Genomic DNA, 14,262 nt, shown 5'->3' on the forward strand with positions numbered 1-14,262 from the left:
TTCATAATTGAAACTGTAGACACCTAAAATTGTCCTGTCTAATTAACTACATATTTTTACTTATTTAATTATTTTATCCTAAGTCTACTATTAATTAAATAAATCTTTATTTATTTAATTAATTCATTTATCCTCTTCTAGCCTTTCCTCATTTAAATAAATACTTTTATTTATTTAAATTATCTTTTTCTTAAATTAAACAAATATTTTATTTATTTAATTGATCTCATTTCCTCTATTAATTAAATAAATATTTATCTATTTAATTAATTCATTAGCCTTTTCTACCTATGTCACCTGCCATTCATCTCTTAACTCCTACACTACCTACCCTCTCATTATTTTCTTATTTCTTCTACCTACCATATAATCCTAGCCGACCATCTATCTTGTACACCACTTAATCTTATCCCTCCATTTCCTACGATGTCTTCTATATAAGATGATGCTTCCTTCATTATCAACCCTCCTCAACTACACATTCAATATGAAACCAATCTTTTTACGATCAAACTATCAACCACATTTCCGTTCTTTGTTGAGCTCTTGTGCACACATAAAATCTGAGAGCAAATTTATCAAGCAAGATCAATGGAGATAGAAATAATGGAGATTTGAACCTTAGTGGACATGTGATGGTATAATCTTTGTGATTTTGTTCATTTGGATTGTCTTAGGTAATCTTCATATGTTATAGTGGATCTTTGTTGTTGTTAGGCTAGGGTTTTGTGGTTGAATTCATTTAGTCTTTCAATATTATTGTTTTCATTTTTACCATAAACAAAAAATATAATAATAATTCAAATTATGTAGTAAAACTATGATAATACACCGACTATATGAGGATAATAATTGTGTGCGGGAAAAGTGGGGTAGAGAAACGCAAAAGTCAGGTTCCAAAAGATCCACACACCAATGGGACTCTTGGTGTAAGTTATGGAGCTATATTGAATAGCTCAACTTCTCAAGGGGTGTTCCATTGTTTTCTATCTCATAGGATCCCTCAAGTTAATGTCTTTTCTCTTGAATCACTAAGCAAAGTGACTTAGGAATGACAACTCCAAGAACGAGTGATGTTTGATTAATTTAGAATGAATGCATTCCTAGATATGATCCTCTGATAAAGATTAATAATCCTATCCTAACAAGATATACAATAAATGCTCAGTAAAATAACTATAGTTTAGATGCATGAAACTTAGATATATCAAAATGAAAGAATGAGAGCTCTATTTATAGGGAAAATAGGGCAATGGATGGTCAAGATTGGATAATCTTAACAAGGGACAGGATTGAAAGTTATCAATCCATGTTTACAATTCTCACAAATGAAATTGTGACTATTATCAACAAGAGGTTGCTTGAGAGGAGATGAAAGAAGCATTAAATTCTTGAGAAGACATGAAGGTTACCTTAGCAGATAAGGGTTAAGGTTAGGATAGGTTTATCCATTGGATAAAGCTTTTATCCAAGGGATAAACTCTTGTGCAAGGGTTAAAGAGATAACCAAGGTTAAAGCCATGAATGCTTGATGAGACCCTTGATTTAGATGAGGGTTGAGTTAGAGAGAAAGTCTCTAATCATGCAAGAAGGTTGAGTTAACCATTAATGGTTATGTAAGAGCCTTAAATGGTTTGGAAGACTTTGAGGGTTAACTTGTTGAGGACATAAAGCCTTTAATGGTTTTCAAAGACTTTGAGGGTTTGAGAAGTGACTTCCCTTTCCTTAGGGATGTGACAATATTTAGGAGATATATTAGGCTAAATTAGAAGTGATTAGCAGAATCTAGAAGGGTTTTAGGGAGGCAAGTGGGAGATGTAGGAAAATGCAAGTGGATGGAGGGGAATTTTAATTAAAATAAATTACTTTATTTCAACAAAAATAGATGCAACTTGCATAAATACAAGTGGGGGATTTAAATAAATAAATTAGATTTATTTACTTGCAAGGATCAATTTAATTAAAGGTAAATTTAATTAAAAAAAGGGGGAAAGGGGAATTAATTAAATAAAGTGATTTATTTAATTAAAGGTTAGAAAAAGGCTTAGGTGAACTTAATTAAATAAATTGAGTAATTTATTTAATTAAATAGATGAATGTGAAGAAATTAATTAAATAGAATTTAATTAAATAGAGGAATGGAGTTAAAATGAATATAAAATATTCACTTAGGAAAGTGGTCAAATTTATACGTCTACATTTTGCCCCTCTTTGAAGTGACGTGTGTGTACATGTTGATTCAAAGAAAATTTGTCGGATATGCTATCAAAATTTTATCGATATGATGTTGTATGTCGAGATGTTGATATGATGCCCCAGATTTGATGGACGATATTGATGATGCCCCCTTGGGAGATGAATCAAGGATTTTGAAAAATTTATTGATTTGATGAACATTTTTGAATTAATTGCATTTTGATTATTTTGACTGTGTTGAATACTTTTGAATTAATTCATCTCCTGAAAATGATGTTCATAAGGTTAAAAGTGACAAAAATGAGGAAAATACATGCCCCACTTACTAACCTTATTGACTTTTACCCTATAAAAAGGTAAAAAGTGATTTTATTCTTATCATTTGCACATTTGTCTCCTTGTGATTGTGACACTTGATCTCTGATGAAAATGTCGGTTCCCTATGATTCGCACCGATTCAAGTGCATTCATCGATATTGGAGGCCCACCGCATATGGCCCACCTGTAATTGATCTAAATCTTGCAAAAATTTTACTTGATTTTGCTTTTTTTTAATCACGTTTTTCATTTGTTAGTTGAAAATTTGTCGTTTTAGCGTGTAGGGTTTTGTTATAGCACATACGATAGGAATAATAGCGCATAGGGTTAACTTAGCTAGGTTAACATTTAAGTTGTATTATGTAGTGTGTCGACAAGTTAGGGTAGCATGTCTAGTAAATTAGCACATAGGGTAGACAGATTAGCGCTCAGGGAGAAAAGGATAGTGCTTCGGGTAGATTAGCGCTTTGGGTTAGCAGGGTAGCATAATGGCAAAACCAGTTAGCACATAGAGGGAGTTAGCACGTAGAGTAAAGTATCTAGCGCATTGGTGAAGAAAGATAGCGCATAAATAGCAGCTTAGCACGTAGGGTCCAAAATGGGTAAAAAAAGACTTGGAAGAATGCACCACAGGGGGAATAGATGAGGTAGATGGATTAGGGGTGGATAGGTGCCTGTTGAGTGTTTCAAGATGGGTCATGAGCCAATGTTTTGCCTACTGTGATAATGTCTAACTTTTGGAGTTTGTTGAAATTTGTAGTCGATATGGAGTCCCAAGTTGATTGATTTTTTGAATGAGGATCTTTGATTTTTGCCTTGTGATATGAATTTGATGTTTGATATGAGTTCCGATTCATGATGAATGATATGATTCCTAATGTGATGCTTTTGTTATGGATCTTTGATATTATTTCTCGATATGATCCTTGCATTATGGGTCTTTGATATGATTTCTTGATATGATGCTTGCGTTATGGGTCTTGATTTTTGATATGGGTCTTTGATATGATTTCATGATATGATGCTTGCATTATGGGTCTTGATTTTTGATATGGGTCTTTGATTATCGATATGGGTCTTTGATTATCGATATGGGTCTTTGATTTTTGATATGATGCTTTGATTGGCGATATGGGTCTTGGATTTTTTATATGATGCTTTCATGAGATGTTTCATTGTTTCAAGTTGATTTTATTTTGATTGGATATATCAGATAGATGTGGGAACTGATGATGGACATTTGTTATTTTGCAGGCATAGCTTAGTGTACTTCAGTCACGAGAGCGATTTCTGCAACTATGGTCATTGATTCCGTGATTGTCATAGGCTGATAGGGATGTGATTAAGAGATGCGATTTATCATCCTTAATAGACATGCCTTGGTATATCATTAACCAGGGTTTGTTGATAGCTTTGGCGGAGAGGTGGCATAGTGACATGAACACCTTCCATTTGGCTATTGGCGAGATAACAGTTACACCTCAGGACTATTATTGCTTCTTGCGGATTCCTATCATGGGGGCCTTGTTGGCATATGAGCAGACTGAGGAGGGTGGGAAAGAGGCTCTCCATCACATCTTCCAGGATGATCAGATCTATTGATATGAGATCCCATGGCAGGAGTTTGTGGATCTGGATTATGCTCCTTTGCCTTCGGTAGTAGTAGGTTTTATTGGTGGATTTTTGTGTCCTGACCATAGGTCAAAGGGACTAGCTATGGGATGGGGATTGGTTTTAGAGGATATGGTGACACAGGGATGCAATTTTACATGGGGGTCTTGTATGTTAGCCCACCTTTACAAAGAGCTTCATCAGGTGGTATATCTAGGATACAATAGTTTATCTATGGGGGTGACATTACTATAGGTGTGGGTTTGGGAGCACATTCCTATGTTGAGACCACTCGCAAATAGGGATAGGTTAGTTGGTCGAGTATATGCTTATGGGTATACAGGTATAGTTGTCTAGCATAAGCTGGGAAAACTTTAGCACTGGCAGAGAGTGTTGGATGATATTGATATGGTTATATGGAGACCGTATATGGATTTTGAGGTGTGGGTAGAGGATGGGAGAGAGATGGCCTATGTGCATATGTCAAGATATTTGATCGGGAGGATTCCTTTTATCATTGAACAATTTTAGGATAGTCATGTTCAGCGGCAGTATGGGAGACAGCAGGGGATACCATAGGGAGCGTGTTTGTACGCTCACCGGAGATAGGATGTGCCAAAGTGGGGATCCATGGTGGATATTGTAGTGGCAGTAGAGGAGTATATGACCTTGGAAGGCCAGATCTAGGACTACAAAGCTGGGGTTGTTGATGTTGGGATGACAGAGGAGTTCTCTACCTACTTTGTGGTACATGTAGTGGCATGGATATCAGATCCACCAGAAATGTTACTTGCTTTTGATGATGATGAGGATGAGTAGCTAGAGAGGCAAGGGGGAGTTAGATAGAGAGATGAGGAGGGAGAGGAGGTAGTAGATAGAGATGGAGATGATGGAGGAGGTGGAGGAGGTGATAGAGGAGGAGGTGGGAGAGATAGAGGGAGAGATAGAGGACAAGGGGCTGATGGTGGGAGAGATAGAGGAAAAGGAGGTGATGGAGCGAGAGGAGGAGGAAATTTCCTTGGTTTTGGTGGTACTGGTAGGGTAGGTGTAGTGTTAGTAGCGGTGGGTGGTATAGAGGATGTTAGGTGATTCACCCAAAGGAGGAGATCTGATGTTCTAACTCCACTGGTGCCTCAGACAAGGACAGATATGGGTGGGACCATGACATAGGTACCCATTCCGATTAGGGTACCTACCCATCAATAGGACTCACAAATTAGAGCCCTACAGGTCACAATGCAGGAGTTACAAGCACAGGTGCTAGCACAGTAGCGCCAAATTACACAGATTATGGTAGAGCGGGATACAAAGAGAGAGCGTTGGGGTCAGGCAGAGGATCTTGTTGAGACATTGGAGAGAGTGACAGATGGTGCCTCGATGTGGTATACACTAAGGGAGATATGGTATACGACTAAGGAGGTCAAGTACTACAGGAGTTTATTTGGGGAGCTGGTCCCTAGAGAGCACAGAGCTCCTAGCTATGTAACCAGTCGATCTGCTCGTAGTCAGATGAGGATAGAAAACATAGGTGTTACGGGGCCTCCCCGAGGTGATCCACCTGGTGGAGATCCAGGAGCTAGGACATCTTCTATGAGTCCACTAGCCTCAAGAGATAGTCATACCCAAGAGACGTGTCTCTATTGTATTCTGATCATTTTATTGTATTTTGACAAACATGATATCCATTGTACATTTCAACCATTTTTGAGAGATATATATAGATAGCACTGATTTCTCTGATCCACATGTGATGTGTTATGGATGATGATTTATGATATGCATTGATATGACATTTCTATGATGATGATGTAATGCTTAGATAATAATGCTCTTGATTTTGATTATGATGTATGAGCCATGATAAAATGAGAATATGATGAGGCATTTCTACCTTGATTTCTTTGATGTATGATATGATAATGATGTGAGATGTATCTTGAAAATGAGATGTATGATAAGGATAATGATATGAGATGTATCTTGAAAATGAGATGTATGATAATGATAATGATGTGAGACTAATGCAAGATGAAATGTGTTTGGATGATATGCTAGCTTTTAAAATGATATGCAACTAAATGCAAGATTTTAAAATGATATGCAACTAAATGCAAGATTAAAATGATATTCAACTAAGTGATCACCTTCATTATGTCATTGTCATTCTTGTTTAGTCACTTGTTTTTGCTCTATTTTTGTTTGTCATCATTGAGATTTTGATATGTTGGAAGTTTATACAAGCATTATGGTATAATTGAACCACCACAATAACCTGAGTAACACTTACATAGATTTTGATATGGCAAGATGACACAAGTGTCGAGATGTAATTGAACCATGATGGCCTGAGTGTTTCTTGTGTAAAATAGACAAGAGTTAACCATTTGTATGGGAAAAGTGGAACAATATATTCAATGATATATTTCCAATCATGTTTCAAGACAAATTTGTACCGTATAAGTGATCACCTCATAGACAAAAAACCAAAAAATAGCAAACTCCCCCGTTGTTGTCTCTAGCTCGATGCATCTTTGAGAAATTCAGGAGATCTAATGATTCAAAAAATTAAGATACAAAATAGTCAAAAATTCATGCTAGATGTAAACAAATTATAATTCAGAAAATCATCCATCGTGTGTGTGTTAAAGTTTTATTTGGATAATGGTCTTGTTTTCTAGCCTGATGAGCAGTTGTTGACAGGGTTTCCTTAGCGTGTTGTGATCCTTGTTGTTCATTGTTTGGAATGGTTAACTTTAGAGGAATTCTGCCCCTAGCTATAGATAGCTATCGATGTGGATATACATGGTGATCACCGAGCCATTGTGGGATATGATGAGTTGATCTTCAAATAATCAAGGACGGTGACTACGTTAAGTATGTCCGGGATAATGCTACATGAATAGTGTTGGGTGATGGCCATTAGCTTTGACTTTAGATGGATGCAAAAGATATGAGTATTGATAGATAGAGGAGCCAGTCTCTCACAAATAGTGCCTGTTGCCAGGTGTAGGCACCTAAAATTGTCATGTCTAATTAAATAAATATCTTTATTTATTTAATTATTTGAGCCTAATTCTTCTATTAATTGAATAAATCTTTATTTATTTAATTAATTCATTTATCCTCTTCTAGCCTTATTTCTCATTTAAATAAATACATTTATTGATTTAAATTGTCATTTCTCTAAATTAAATAAATATCTTATTTATTTAATTGATCTCACTTCCTCTATTAATTAAATAAATCTTCATTTATTTAATTAATTCATTAGCCTTTTCTACCTATGACACATGTCATTCATCTCTTAATTCCTACACTACCTACCCTCTTATTATTTTCTTATTTTCTTTACCTACCCTTTAATCATAGCCGACCATTTATCTTTTATACCTCTCAATCTTATCCTTTCATTTCTTATAGTGTCTTCTATTAAAGGAGATGCTTCCTCCATTATCAGCTCCAGACTACTCTATGCTTTCAAACTTTCACATGAGATCAAGGCTACTTGCAACCACATTTTCGTCTTTGTTGAGCTCTTGTGCACACATAAAATCTAAGAGAAAATATATCAAGCAAGATCAATGGAGATAGGAAGAATGGAGATCCAAACCCTATTGGACATGTGATGGTATAATCTTTGTGATTTCATTTGATTTGCATTGTCTTAGGTAATCTTCATATGTTATGGTGGATCTTTGTTGTTGTTAGGCTAGGGTTTTGTGATTGAATCCATTTAGCCTTTCAATATTGTTGTTTCCACTTTCACCATAAACATTTTGGCACGCCCCATGGGACTCTTGTCCCTTTTGCATTTAACATCTTTTGTTGCAGAATTTGTATTTTTTAAGTTGAAGATCTGACATTTCTGACAACATTTCAAAAATTTTCGCGTTTGCACATTTTGAGATCATTTTTTTAATTTTCTATCGCCTCTGTAATCTCTGGACTCACATCTACGTCTTTGACACTAGTTTATTTTTTTAACAGATTACAGGGTTGTGTTTGTGTTCCTAAATCGCATCTGTGAAGCCTTCAGACATGTCTATGTTCAGTAGTTGCGTCTGTGTTCAAAAGACATGTATGTGATGTATCTAGGTGCGTTTGCATTTTTTTGTGGCGTTTGTGTTAGGTTTAACTGCATTTGTGTTTTACCTTTTGCATTTCAGTTTTTTTATCCAATTTTGAGGTTTTATTTCATCATTCAGATTTCAAATCTAGTTTATTTTGAGCTAACATCTTCTGATCTAGCTAACAAAATTGGTGCAGCTTTTCTTGAAAGAAAAATCATTTTGTCAAAGGCCCCTATTTCAGAAAATCTTTTGGATCTAAAATTTACCTAACTTGTATGCTTGCAGGAAGGGGTGATCATTTGAAACAATCCAAACTACTAACAAATATTTATTGTAGGACCTTGACAAGGATTTTATTTTAATCTTTATTATGTGCCTTGTTTTCACAGATTATCAAACACTTCAATTGGTGCACTAAAATTAAACCAGTGTCTTTTGTGTCTTGGGCAATAGGCTCTTTTTTTTTAATCTCTAGAGGGCCTATCTCCCCGTGTGGTCATTAGGACTACTAGTGAGAAGAGAATGATCGAAGTGGTAGCAAGGAATACTCACCTCTTCTGAACCACTATAAACAACTGTATCCATGGTGAAAGCCATGGGTAATGTGTGTTGATTAGTTCATACTGACACTATGTCTCCCCATAAACTCGTTGGATCAAATTTATTTGGTCAGTTGTAGAGCGTAACCCATACCAACTGGGAGCCTTCTGTATTTACAGAGCTGAAAGTGTCGCACGTATGGCCACATGAGTAGATGCCCTTACTAGCACCTTTTTGTTTTAGAAAGCCAAAATCCTTCTAGTTGTTGGGTCAGGAGGTCAGACCTCTAGAAAAACCCACACACATACAATTCTTAGTAGAGATGAAAAGTTTGCCACGGGGAGTTTTCATGGGGATTGGCGCTTGGCTGTCTCAGAGAAGTGAGTGTCGAGGGTGGAGCCAGTGGGGTCAAGCATCTAAGTATCTACTCTGAATAGTGTAGCCTCAGGGGAAACCCCATGTGGGATTAACAACTATTGTCTTGGCCAGCCATAAGAATTGTGCTTGTCTTCTTTTGAACATTCAAACATTCAAGATCAAACATCAAAACATTATGTCTTTGGTGTCTTCAAGTGTATGCAAAATATTTTGACATCAAACAAGACACTTTCTTTGGAGTCATTTTTGAGTCTAAACAATTGCAAACATTGAGTCTTCATCAACATTTTGTCCTCTTGTCATGAAAAAATAGTCAAAAATTCAGATTTGGTGACAACAAGCAACTTCACACATTGAAAAAATTGCACTTAATTTCTAGAAATGCATCTGTGTCTAATAGAATCACATCTGTGTCATCTAGCCACGTTTGTGCAGGGCAAAAATGTGTCTATCTTCTCTTAAGCAACATTACATTTACAAAATATCAGAAACACGTCTGTGTCTGATAGAACCACATCTGTGTCATTTAATCACGTCTGTGAAGTATATAGGCACGTCTGTGTTCAGAATTAGAAAACTTTACAATCCAGCCAACAAGAATAGTCAGTTTTAGACTTATTTAGCTTCCTAGGTTATCTCTTCGGGTTTTCATCTAGCATTCAACCTATCTTTGGGTTTCACAAAGTTCATCATTGCTTTACACCTTACATTACATTCACATTTGTGTAAACTTGAGTCAAAAGTTCACTTGCTTGTCCTCATCTTGCTTTATCAGCACACTACATACAACAACATCTTTCTAAGTGGTCCCTCATCAAGGTCTATCAACTTTGGGTCTCATTTGGTCTTACTTAGAGTCAAGGTGAACTTACCTCATCAAGAGAAACTATCATCTCTTTGGAAGCCACACCTACTCTACTACATACATACTTGGTCTTACACTTTGGACATTGCAAGTACACCTCAGATTCATTTTTATTCCATCCAAAGTCTTGGTCTTCTATACTCTTTCCATTTTCATCTAGTCTCTCACATCTTGGTCAATACCTAGTTCATGGTTGAAACCCATTCCCAAAAATCTAGGAGAGAAGCTAAAGAGGCTCAAGAGTCTACAAACATGAGTGCCCATGAGTATGACAATGATGTCTTGTTTAATTATGATCATACTACATTACCTAACATGGATGCCTACAGAAATATTCCAAATGTTGAGAACATGGACACTATAAACAACAATGATACATACAATGACAATATGGACAAAATTTTAGTGCATTCAACAGAAGTGGAAGACTTCATTATGGATCCCCATTTCAATCGATTGGTTGAGGAAATCATGAGGAGAGATAGAAAATATTTCTTACAAGTAATGGCACAAAGTGGAGCCAATATACCTCATGATTTTGACATGTCTTAAATAATGGAACATCAACCTTTGAAACAACCTCACCCTAACATGGATCAAAGGAGGCCTAATAGTGGAGGCAATAGAGGACCACATCTTGTGCCTGAATCACCATCATCTTTGTTTCAAAAACTTGAGGTCCCATACACACATGGTCAAGCATATGATACTCACCTTCATAGACCATTATGGAAGTCTTATGCAGAAAAATATACTCAATCACACACTAATGCTAAGGACTAACCACCAAGGAAATTGGATATCCAAAGGCATGATCAAAATTTGGACACAAGGAAACCCCATGTCAAATTTGGGAGCAACACATTTGAACAAACTCATGACATGCCTGTAGAGTATGGTATACATGGACAAAATAAATATTCCATTCCTCATCATGACTCTATACTAGGTGGTCCATATACGCAGCATCATTATAGACCTCCTCCATATGAACATGTGTATGATCAATATCATCCATATATGCCACATGCTCCTCCTCCACAGAGTGGTTCAGGCATGGGGTATGGTCCAAGAAGTTGATCTCCACCTAAGAACAATTTGGAACAACAAATTAAGGACTTACAAAAGAAAATGGAGGACATAAATACACCGAAGGCAACTTACACAATGAGAGACATATGTCCCTATCCAATACATTTCAATGTCTCCTTTTCCTATACGTTTTGTGACACCTAAGTTTAATAAGTATAGAGGCAAAGGAGACCCTAAGGCACATATAAGACAATTTTTCACAACTTGCATTGAGGTAGCAGTAGAAGAGACATATTTGATGAGATTATTCCCACAAAGCTTAGGTGATCAAGCTATGGAATGGTTTTCCCAACTCGCACCTAGAATTAAGTCATGGGGTGACTTAGGAGAGGCATTTATCCAAAATTTCAGTCACTACCTTGTGCAAAACCAAACAAAGGGATGGAGAATCTTTTTCATCATTTTTATAAAGATGGAGGAATCTAGCCAATAGATGCTCTTGTGAAATTCCACAAAAACAAATGGTAGAGATGTTCACCCAAAATTTTAACAAAGAAATTAGTTATGACTTGAGAAAAGCTTGTTTATCCACCTTCAAGGACATCATTGAGAAAGGTTTAGCGATAGAGAAGGTCCTATTTAAACAAGGAGTGATTAAGATATTCAAAGAAAATAAAGAAGACTTTAAAGAAAAAGACAAGCTAAGATTTTGGAATAAAAACAAGAACACAATCAATGATGGTGTTGTTGATGCCAATACAGTATGACCCAAAATCCTTTTATCTGGATCAAGCTCTACAAATAATCAAGTGAATACTTAAACAACTTCCAAATCACAAAGGAAGTACACCCCATTAGGAGAACCACTAGAGTTAGTTTTCAAAAGGCTAGTGGCAAACAAAATAATAACAATTCCAGATCTGCCTCCATATGAGAAAAAGGTTAAACCAAATTGGTGGAATGATAATGAGTATTGTGAATTTCATAAGAGCAAGGGACATAAAATAGGAAATTATCATCGGCTGAAGAACATCATACAAGACCTTATTGATAGAGGTGACATTGAGATTGAAGGCCATTCATCCAATCAAGAACATGAAATGTTTAAAAAACCATTCCAAAACATGACAAGGGAAAAGCTAAAGCCACAGATGACCAAACCAACTATACCAGAGCATCTTATAACTATGATTCAACTGTCAATCACATTTCAATGGATAATTATGTCTCTACCATTATCATCAAAGACAAAACTCTTGAGAATTATGCCCAAAGACCCAAGATTGTCCTAAAAGGCATTGGATTTTCTTCTGAACATACCTCTGAATGTAATGTCACAACTCGTCAAGGTAAATTCACCTTACAAGGTTCTCTAGATAAAAATACTACTTCCTCATCAATCAAACCTGAGTATGACCTTGTAGAATAGTTAGGGAAGACACCCACGCTTATCTCCATCGTCGAGCTCTTACGCATATCCCTTGCACATAAGGCCATTGTTTATTAAACTTTGAGAGACACTTCTATCCCTACTGATCTGAATGTGGACCAGTTTCAAGCCATGGTGGGATACCTTTCCATTCCATACTCCCTTACATTCATAGAAGCTGATGACGCCTCCGTGAGATACCCACATAATGCACCTTTATACATTGAAGCCTTCCTACACAAACATCAAATAAAATGAGTCTTGATAGATGGAGGAGCGGGTCTGAAAATTTGTACGTTGAACACTCTCAAGCAATTGGGATATTCTGAAAAGGCTATGAATTCTACACATGCAATCACCATAAAAGAATATGATGACGAAGAGTGCTCATCCAAGGGCACAGTCACCTTACCTCTCAGAGTTGGGCCAGTTACAAAAGATGTGGTTTTTCAAGTCCTTTATCTAGAGCTCACATACAACATATTGCTAGGACGTCCATGGATTCATGAGATGAGCACGATCCCATCTACATATCATCAATTTATCAAGTTTCCACAAAATAGAGTTGAAGTGACTATCAAATCTGACCCAAATCCATTCATATATTACAAAAATCTACAACCTAGATCAGAAATAACAATAATATTCAATTGACAAGCTCTTCCTTCATCAGCATATGTGGATCCAGAATCCTTGAAAGCTTCTACATCCAAACAAGTAGAGCTAAAAAAAAAATTCAAGGTTAAATACATGGGATGTGGTGAGTATATCTTTCATGTTGATCAACTCCCACTATCTCCTAAGGTACTCATTTGACAAGAACAACCTACAAACAATTTGCAATTCCAAGGAATTGGGTGTGAACCACCTAGTGTTGTGGCTACTAAGTTTGAATGCAAATATCCTCTAGTGGTGCAAGTAGCTCTTGATATCAATAGTCCTAAGAGTGGTTCCAACAAAGAATCTATTGAGCATATTGCCAACCCTCTTGAGAACTCACATAGCTTTACCATTTCATCCTCTCATTCTATTTCCACTCCACTTCCAGACTTAGATCAACAAGAATTACAAAAGCCCTTACTCATTGGGGATCAAAAATCAAGCTTTAAAAAGAAAAATCTAAAAGTCAAAAATAAAGAGAAGTCCTTTAGTCCAAATCCAAATCAAAAGTTAATGGACTCAGCAAAAATCAAAGTCAAGGATAAAAATCCTATGAAAGAAAAAGAGCAAGAGATGATCTACCCTAATATCAAAATAAATAGGGGCAAAAGTTCTAAAATTTCAAGTAAAAAAGAATACTTGTTGATCCTAAGTCTCCATCATGCTATCCTACTTTCACTTCTTTTCACAATCATAAGCCTTTATTCCTCATCCACTTGTTCCACACATCCATCCCCTTTTGGTGATACATCATGGACCTTTAATGGAGCTTCCTCGAAGGACTTTGTTATCAGGGATGCCCAAACTTCTTCAGGTGACACGCATATTGGCCTACTTAGTTCACACAATAGTAATTCTATCTCAGTTCCTTCATCAACGAAGACAGTCACTCGAGCTACATATCATTCACTCAAGGAAAAATGTAGCTACAATCATAGGGTGAAGCCTCACACATTTGAGGTAGGTGACTTAGTTCTAAAAGAAAATCCTAAGAATCAGCAAGACAAAGAGAAGAAGGGAAAATTTGAACCAAATTGGCTTGGTCCTTACATCATTACAACATCCTATGGATCTAGTGCATATCAACTCTCAACCACAGAGGGCGAACCTTTGGAGGATCCTATCAATAGCATTCACCTTCATAGGTTTTACACATATCTCTT

This window comes from Cryptomeria japonica, chromosome 7 (assembly GCF_030272615.1).
Source record: "Cryptomeria japonica chromosome 7, Sugi_1.0, whole genome shotgun sequence".
NCBI classification, from domain to species: Eukaryota; Viridiplantae; Streptophyta; class Pinopsida; order Cupressales; family Cupressaceae; genus Cryptomeria; species Cryptomeria japonica.